The 8,503-nt window shown below is 41.9% G+C and overlaps 1 pseudogene; it reads right to left on the minus strand.

Annotated features, from left to right (window-relative positions):
• Nucleotides 1-214: 214 nt before the first annotated feature.
• Nucleotides 215-8,503, minus strand: part of LOC102817054 — an 11,294-nt pseudogene continuing 3,005 nt past the window's right edge.

The following is an 8,503-nucleotide window of genomic DNA, read 5'->3' on the forward strand; positions in this document are numbered from 1 at the left end:
CCTGAATCCCTTATTCGTCCCTTGTTGTAGGGAGCCAAAGATGTGTAGCCACACTCTGAGCTACCCCCACCAGAATCTCAACAGACATTCTTATTGTTCTTCTCTGATATCCCAGTATACCAGTGCTGTACTACAGCCCCAAGTAAGCACTACAAATGTTGCTGACCTAATGGAAGGGCTGGGGGCAGATGACATGCAGGGCCTCCAGGGCCCATCATGGCACTGGCACTACAAGCATGGTGTTGGTGAAACAGGACCCAGGACACCATCTGTTTAGCACTATGTTTAGCACATTGTCCTTAAAGAATCCAGTCTTAAAAGAAGCCCCGGGTCTTATAGACATTCATTGCCTGGTTAACTCGAGATTCACATTCTCAGCCCAGACTGACAGCACCGGGTCCTTAAATAGCACGAGGAAGATGTCAAGGTAGAGGTGGGTCTGATGAGCTGTCTGGTGGGTTGCAGCACAGCAATGATAGGCACATGGCAGCAGTATCTGGTCACCTGGTGAGCAGATCTGCCAGATTTGTTCAGAACTATTATGGCCCCACTGCAGCCCTTGAACAAGGCCTCCATGGTGCCCAGGCATCAGCTATGGGGTTGCTGGTAATGGGCGCCAGGAGGCAGAGCTCCTCAAACAATTGCAAATAATAGCAGTCTCTGCCTCCTGGGAAACCATGTGCTGCATGCTCACAGCCTCCAGCGGGCAGTTCCCTTTGGCCATTTCTCCAGACAGCATGATGCAATCAGCTCCATCCAGAACTACATTTGTTACATCACTGCCGTAGGCCCGGATGGGGTGGGTCTTGAACATGCTCTGACAGGTTTCCCAGCTTGGTTGTACTGCCCAATCATCATCTTCTTGGCTAGGAAGACATTATCTTCAGGAATCTCAATGTCCAGATTGCCATGAGCCACCACAATCCCACCACTGGCCTCCAGGATCTCATAAAACCTTCTAACTCCCTCGTAATTCTCGATTTTGCTGATTGTCTTGATGTTCTTGCCTTTCTCAACCAGGACCTTCTTAACTTCATGGATGTTGGCAGTGTTGTGGATAAAAGACGCAAATGCCATATTCACATCCTGTTCTACCCCAAATTTCAAGATCCTGACTGTCCTTTTCAGACATTGCAGAAAGTACCACAATAGTGCCAGGAAGGTTCACATGCTTTGTGCTGCCCAGTGAGCCACCGTTTTCCAATACCACCAGCAGCAAGTCAGCACCTTTCTCCTTCATCTACAGAGAAATAAGCCCATCATCCAAGTAGAACTTGCTGCACACTTTCACCACTTTGTAAATGTTCTTATAGTCCAGCCATAGGACATTCTTGTCACACTTTTCCATGTACACATTATCCAGAGTAATCTTGAGAATGGCTCCCTTCCTCAGCTCCACTTCAGCGGTGCTGCTGCCTTAGATGAGTTCTGTTCTGATCTCAGGTCCCTTAGTGTCCAGGGCCACAGCAATTGGCAGGTAGAGAATGGAGCCAGAAGCAAAGCTCTCTGTAGCAGTGCACACATTCTTGATGGGCTCTGCATGGTGCTCTTGAGTTCCATGAACTACATTCATTTCAGGTTTAATCATCTCCAGCAACATTTCCACTGACTGGAAAGCTGGACCAATAGTACAGATGATGCCAGTGTTTTGGGCCGTGATGAGCAGTGAGTCATTGTCCAGGCAACACATGCTCTAGGAGTGCGTCAGCTATGGGTTCATGCAGCTGCTGGGTCTGAATGAAGGCCGATCCCACTTCTCTTTGGGGCTTCGACATGACTGCTGAAGTCCTCATTGGGGTTGTGTTGTGGATGCAGGACTGGTCAGGAGGCTGGATACCGTCGATCGATTCTGGACTGGTTTTGAGTTTGATTCTCTTTCCCTCTTGTGAAGACAGAGGAAGTCAGATATGGCCCCATATGTTTTTTGCAATACTTTTGTGTCTGTATTGTGACAAAGTGCATTACTGGGCCTTCTGGCTTGATTTGTATGCAATGTCAGCAGACATGTTACGCAAATCTCTGAAACTGATCAGAGACCATTTATCTAAGTATATAATTTGTTTTTGCGAAGCAACTGCTGTAGTTGAATCCGGTTTCATATTGGATGGATATAGCAAAAACTAGATGTGACAGCTCACCCCCAACTCTTGTTTATTAGAAGGAAGTAGTATATGCCCAGAAACCTCCCAAGATAAGCAGTTTCCCTACAGAGAACCACATTTGATATTAATGCCATTGTTTGAAAATTTCTGCATTCTGTAGGGTCACCTTTCATTGGAATGCACATAAATATGGATCTCTTATGGTCAGTTGGCCAAGTAGCTGTCTTACAAACTTCTTGGCATAGACTAGTAAGTGCTCACTGCTACATTAGTCCTCTAATACATTTCAATTGGTAGACCGTCAATTCCTGTAGCCTTGTTTTCTCCAGTGCCTTCAGTGTACCAAGGACATTTTCCTTTAACATCATTAGCTGTTGATCATATGCTTCCTCTTGAAATGGTTGAATGTTGATCAATTATTTTTGTACACTGTTTCCATCTTCTTTTGATGCTTCGTGTATGATTCAATAGTTTGCTTATAGAATCTTTTAATATACCACTCATGGCTTAAAACTTTTCTTCATTTCTTTCACATTGAGAAATGCTGACCATATGCTTCATGTAAATCCAGGTCTTTACACATTTTATTATAATGCCTGACTTTGTCTTCATGAGCGTCCCTATGGAATCTTCTCTTAAGTTCCTTTACTTTATTATTCTTTTTTCTTTCCCTTTATCAACTTTGTGTTTAAGAACAAATTTCAGAGTCTTTTCTGACATCCATTATTTTTTTTTTTTAAGTTTTTATTGTGAGTTTTACATGGGACAACATCAGCCTTACATTCATCCTATCGTATTTCATTTCATTGCAATGATTACAATCCCCTTCATGTATCATCAAATAACCAAAGGGTACACCACACAGGCCTGCCCCCAGGCCACCAACACACAGTCCTTCTCCCTCCCTGAGTCTAGTATCCCTAGCCGCTCCATCTAACCACATCATCATCTCTGTCTTCATCCTTGGCATCACTGCTTCTCGGTTCTTCTCACTTGATAGTCCCAGGGACCTCCACTCCTGGGCTGCAAAATCAATTACTCTCCTCCTTTTGTCAAAAAACATCTACCTCTGTATTTCCTACCCTCACAGTCAGTCCTGATGGCAATTATTGCACCACAAGAGTCTTTTCCCCATTTCTTTTCGCCAGCCTGGTTCCAACAGATTGGAAATCATTCAGTGGTGATTCTACCTTCCCCAGCCCCATCTGGAACATGACTCACTCTTGAAATCTTGTAAGTCAGTCACTTCTTGTCTTTAGAGGCCCCACTATTTTGAGTAGCCAATGTCTAAGTTGCCCATCCCTGTCAACCCTGAGTACCGAGGCATTGGGAATGATCCTCACTGTAAAGATCTGTTCCCTTTTTTGAGCTGCTACATCCATAAGTATAGGTAAAATTCATCAAATTGTAGCAGGTGACTCTATTTTCCCCCCTTCTTCTTTCTTCTTCTAGTTGAGTTCTGATCATCCAGCCATTGATGCCAGGTTAAGTGGGTACTATCTGCAAGTATGGGTATTTTTGCTCATATCCCCTCACTTCATATCAGTTGGATGCTTCACTCTCTGCTCTAGTCCTCTGTGGCCATGTCTCTTCCTCTGGGCCTAGGAGTCCCTGGGAATTGCTGCCCATTCAGGTCTCCACCCAGATTCACAGGGGTCTATTGAATGTGGCTGGGCTTAGCTCACAACTTCAATGCTGTTTTTCCCCCTCTTCCCCTAATTGGTGACCAACATGGTCACCAGCCAGACCACATGTCTGCTCATGTATTGCCCTTGAGTCTCAGTCTTGGAAGGGGTTTGCTCTGAGGGGTCCCGACCACTTGCCTTGATGGATCCCGGATGAACAGCTTACTTGTTCTTGTAGTTATCAATCAGACTGCCATTGTTTCAAATTTTTCCTTCTGGTTTTTCTTTCATGGAGTATCATCTGTTCTTCTAGCCACTCTAGGCTGGTCTACTCATCCTTTCCAGTGGACATTTCTTACCTCAGTCAGTTCTGGATGGGGTTCTGGATTCCACCTATAGTCTTGTGCAGTGTAAAGGCTCCACAAGAAGCCTCTCTAACTAGGCAATAGGTTTCAATCAATAATTATAAGGTATAGCTAGATGGAGATCGCTGCTATCGAGTTGATTTCAATTAATGGTGATCTTTACGCATGAAATGTTGTTACCCGGGCCTGTGTCATACTCATGTTTCAGTCCATAAAAAAAAAACAAACATATATTAGATTTTTTTCATATTATTTAATTAAATTCATCCAAAATGCCTGATCTATGTGCTGGACATGTACTGTACTGACAGAGACAAAAAAAAAATTTAACCTTCAAATAAAAGCCCCACAGTGTCCATGGGTAACAGTAACTGCATATACAATTTCTTAGTTCTCTCCATGATAGAACAAGAAAGCCAGTAGTAAAACTTAGGTTTTCACTCGCTAAAATCACCCTAGTGTGAAGTGTCATGCATGAAATAGAATCATTCTTTAAGAAACACTAAAGTACAATCTCCAGTATTTCCTCAAGGTAAGCATTTAACCTGTGCATTCCTTAAATACTTTGTGAAACAGGAAAATAGTGCTTGCCGTGAAGTAAGCTGAGATGAAAAAATTATTATTGCCATTTTATGGTAGAAATGCTAAAGTGGCCTAGTAGCTTCTCTGTAGTTTTGTGGCACAGCTGTAAAATGTCCTTTATAGATGGAAATGATTGCTGAGCAAAGTCTCTGGGGAAGAGCTGTGGTTTGCTCTTCAGTCAAGCAATAGCAGCTTCAAGATGTCCCCACAAGGCATTACTTCTTGAAATGAGCATGTTATAGCTCCCAGGGGCCTCCTTTACTTGATGGATGCTCTCAGTGTGGGTATATCTCTAGAGACCTCCAAAGAGGTATCAGAATATGCCAGGGTCAGATTCTAAACTACGGGCTTAATATTTACTAGCAAGGCCCTGAAGTTGTATGTTTGGCATGAACATTCAGCTTAAGTGATCTTTCAAGAGTTGCTGTATCACTCTGAGACACCAATAGCTTTCCTGTATTAAGACCATGCTTAGCTTTTAACACCAGTTTTAACCACTTCCTCCATTCACAACTCTGAGCCTTCTATGGAGCAAACCCCAGCAGTTGCATTTGCCGTGTGTGGGCTATGCTTCATTCTTCTCTGTATTATCTGAAAAGATAGGCCCCAAAAGAATATTCCAAATTCAATTCTATTAATAACCCCAAACTCAGTTCATAGCAAGAGCTAGTCTTTGGTAACTATTTTACATGAAAAGTATGATAGGAAATTTAGTTTTATTTCTAAAACCAAAAAGATGCATTATTGGCATGACAACTGTTACACACATACTTTAACCTATACTTCAGATTTTTGAACACTTTTAGTGATTGCTTTCATAGCACTGATATTTGAAATATTTTTTTTTGCCTCAAAACAAACTGTAGCATGTATTTTCTCTCAAATAAGAAGATTTCAAATATTCTAGACACTTTATCACAGCAATAGATAAATTTTATATCATGACTGGCCAGATATGTGGTAAATTTAATTATAATTTTAATTAGATTTGGCACATTCAATACTGGAGGTTTAGTGTGGTGCTGTGGGTTAATGTGCTAGAAGGTCGGGTTGAACCTCAAAGTCAGTGGTTCAAGCTCACCAGCAGCTCCTCAGAAACCCTATACAGGGTCGCTATGAATTGGAATTGACTTGAAGGCACTAAACAACAACAATATTCTATATTGGAGTCCTAGTGTGGCACTATAGGATAATCACTTGACCTCAAGGTCAGTTTGAACCACAAGGTCAGCAGTTCAAACTCCCCACTGGTTCCTCAGCACCCTATGCAGGGTTGCTATATGTTGTAACCAATTCAATGGCATTAAAAAAAATTCTGTATTCTTATATCCTATTCACTAAAACATGACAGTTATTACTCCACAAAAATTATGTCATGTCGCATTCGTACACTGAGACCAAGAATTTGAAAAAAAAAAAATTATTATAGAGAGTAATGTAATGTGCACGATGCTGCAGGATACTTAACATTGTCTCTGGTGAATATTATTTTCCATCATTTGAGTGGTGATGAGGTTATTAGTAAAAAACATTGCCCTAGAAAGCTACAATTAAAAGTGTATGTCTGTAGCTGATATGGCCTCTAATCTAGGACCCCCAATTATATGTTTCCCCTGTGTCACTTTAGCAGATATTACTAATCAATCATGATATTCTTTCACCGTAAGTCTAGAAGAGACTTTAGACCTTGTCTTAATATCAGACTACTGCTTTTTGGTAAATGATAGGAGAAATAGAACCAGTTTGCTTCCTGGTTCTTAGTACTTTTGACGGCATCATTTTCAATTAGACATTTTGGGTTTGTGAAGAACTAAAGGGATAGATTAAGAAGAAGTATGACTCACAGGATAGGGAATAGACACAGGATAGTTTGAGTGCTAGGGAGGGGAGCAATACACAAGAAGGGGGAGGGGAATGGAAGAACAAATCAGACGGGAAAACATTTATGCAGGTTTGCATGGGCTATATGGGACAGAGGTAAATAATGATGTATGCACAACCTTGAAACAACAGGGCTCTGGGATACAGTGTTTGAGACATGGTTGGAATGGGGAAAAGGGAGAAATAATGTTAAGATGCTTGGCTGTCTATTGAATCTTGATTTCCTTGTCATACCATTATAAAACAGACACTTGAGGGAGAGAGAAAGGAATAACCAGAAATATCACCATAGAAAGCTTGTAAGTCCGTCTTCTGCCTATAACTGATTGTTGTTGTTGTTAAGTGCCATCTAGTCAGTTCTGACCCATAGTGACACTGTACAGGGTTTCCTAGGAGCAGCTGATGAGCTTGAATCACCGACCTTGCAGTTCAAATGGCTTTGCAGTCTGGCACATTAATCCACAGAACCACACCAGGACTCCTATCATTGATTGGAATAACTAAAATGGAACTATAACATGCCCAGTGAAGGAGGCTACCTGTGGAGCTTCTGAATTGTATAAGACCATAGGTGGAATCCTGAACTGCATCCAGAATCTTCTGAGGTGGGAAATTTCCACTTGAAAGGATAAGCAGATCAACCTGGAGTGGCTAGAAGAACAGAAGATACTTCTTGAAAGAAAGACTGACAGGAAAAATACAAAACAATGTAGGCAGTCCGACTGGTTACTACAAGAACAAGCAAGTTGCTCACTCAGGAGAAATCAAAGCACGTGATCGGGTCCCCTCAGGGAAAACCCCCTTCCAAGACTAAGACTCAATGGGAATACATGCTCTGATTGGTGACCACATTTGTCATCAATAAGGGGAAGTGAGGGAAAAACAGCAATGAAGCTGTGAGCTAAGCCCTACAATGTTCAGTCGACTCCCGTGAACCCCGGGTGGAGACCTAGGTGGCCAGCAGTGTGGCAAGACCTGGGGACTCTTGAGCCCAGAGTCAATGACATAGTCACAGAGGACTAGAGAGGAGAGTGAAGAGTCCAGCTGATAAGAAGAGAGGACATATGCATAAGAACACCCACTTGCAGATAATACCCACTTGACCTGGCTTCAATGGCTGAATTATCAGAGCTCAACTAGAAGAAGAAAGAAGAGAGAAAAAAAGAGTAATCTGATACAATTTGATGTATTTGACCTACGCTTATGGATGCAGCAGCTCAAAAGAGGGAACAAATCTTTACAGCGAGGATCATTCCCACCCTCTCTATACACAGAGTAGACAGGGATGGGCAACTTGGACATCGACTACCCAAAATGGGGGAGCTACAAAGGCAATAAGTAACTGGCTTACAAGTTTTCAAGGGGGAACCTAGATCCAGAGGAAGTGGAGGAAGGTAGAATCTCCACTGAGTAGTATCCAATTTGTCTGGGCAGGACTGATGAAAGGAGATGCGGATAGGTCTCTTGTGATACAATAGTTAATAATTGTTATCAGGACTGATTGTGGTTCAAGCTTACTAGCTGCTCCTTGGAAACTCTATACAGGGTCATTATGGGTTGGAATCGACTCTACTGCACTTAACAACAACAACAACATAATATATTAAACATTTGTAAACTTTGCTTATGTTTTCACGATTTTGTTCTTGAGTCTTATCTTAGAGACAAGCAACAAATCACTTTTCTTATCCTTTTACAATTGTACAGGTAAAATTTCTATATGGTGAAATGCAAAAATTTCAAGAATGCAATTCTATAAATGTTGACTTTGTACTTATTTTTAAACACCAACACTGCCAATATAAAGTAGAACCTTTTCAGTTTTTCAGAAGGTTTTTTAATGCCTTCTTCTGGTTCCTCCATTGTTGTTGTTGTTGTTGTCAGGTGCCATCGAGTCGGAACCGACTCCTAGCGACCCCACGCACAGCAGAATGAAACAATGTCCGAT

The sequence above is a fragment of the Chrysochloris asiatica genome, unplaced genomic scaffold (assembly GCF_000296735.1).
Source record: "Chrysochloris asiatica unplaced genomic scaffold, ChrAsi1.0 scaffold00011, whole genome shotgun sequence".
Taxonomy (NCBI): Eukaryota; Metazoa; Chordata; class Mammalia; order Afrosoricida; family Chrysochloridae; genus Chrysochloris; species Chrysochloris asiatica.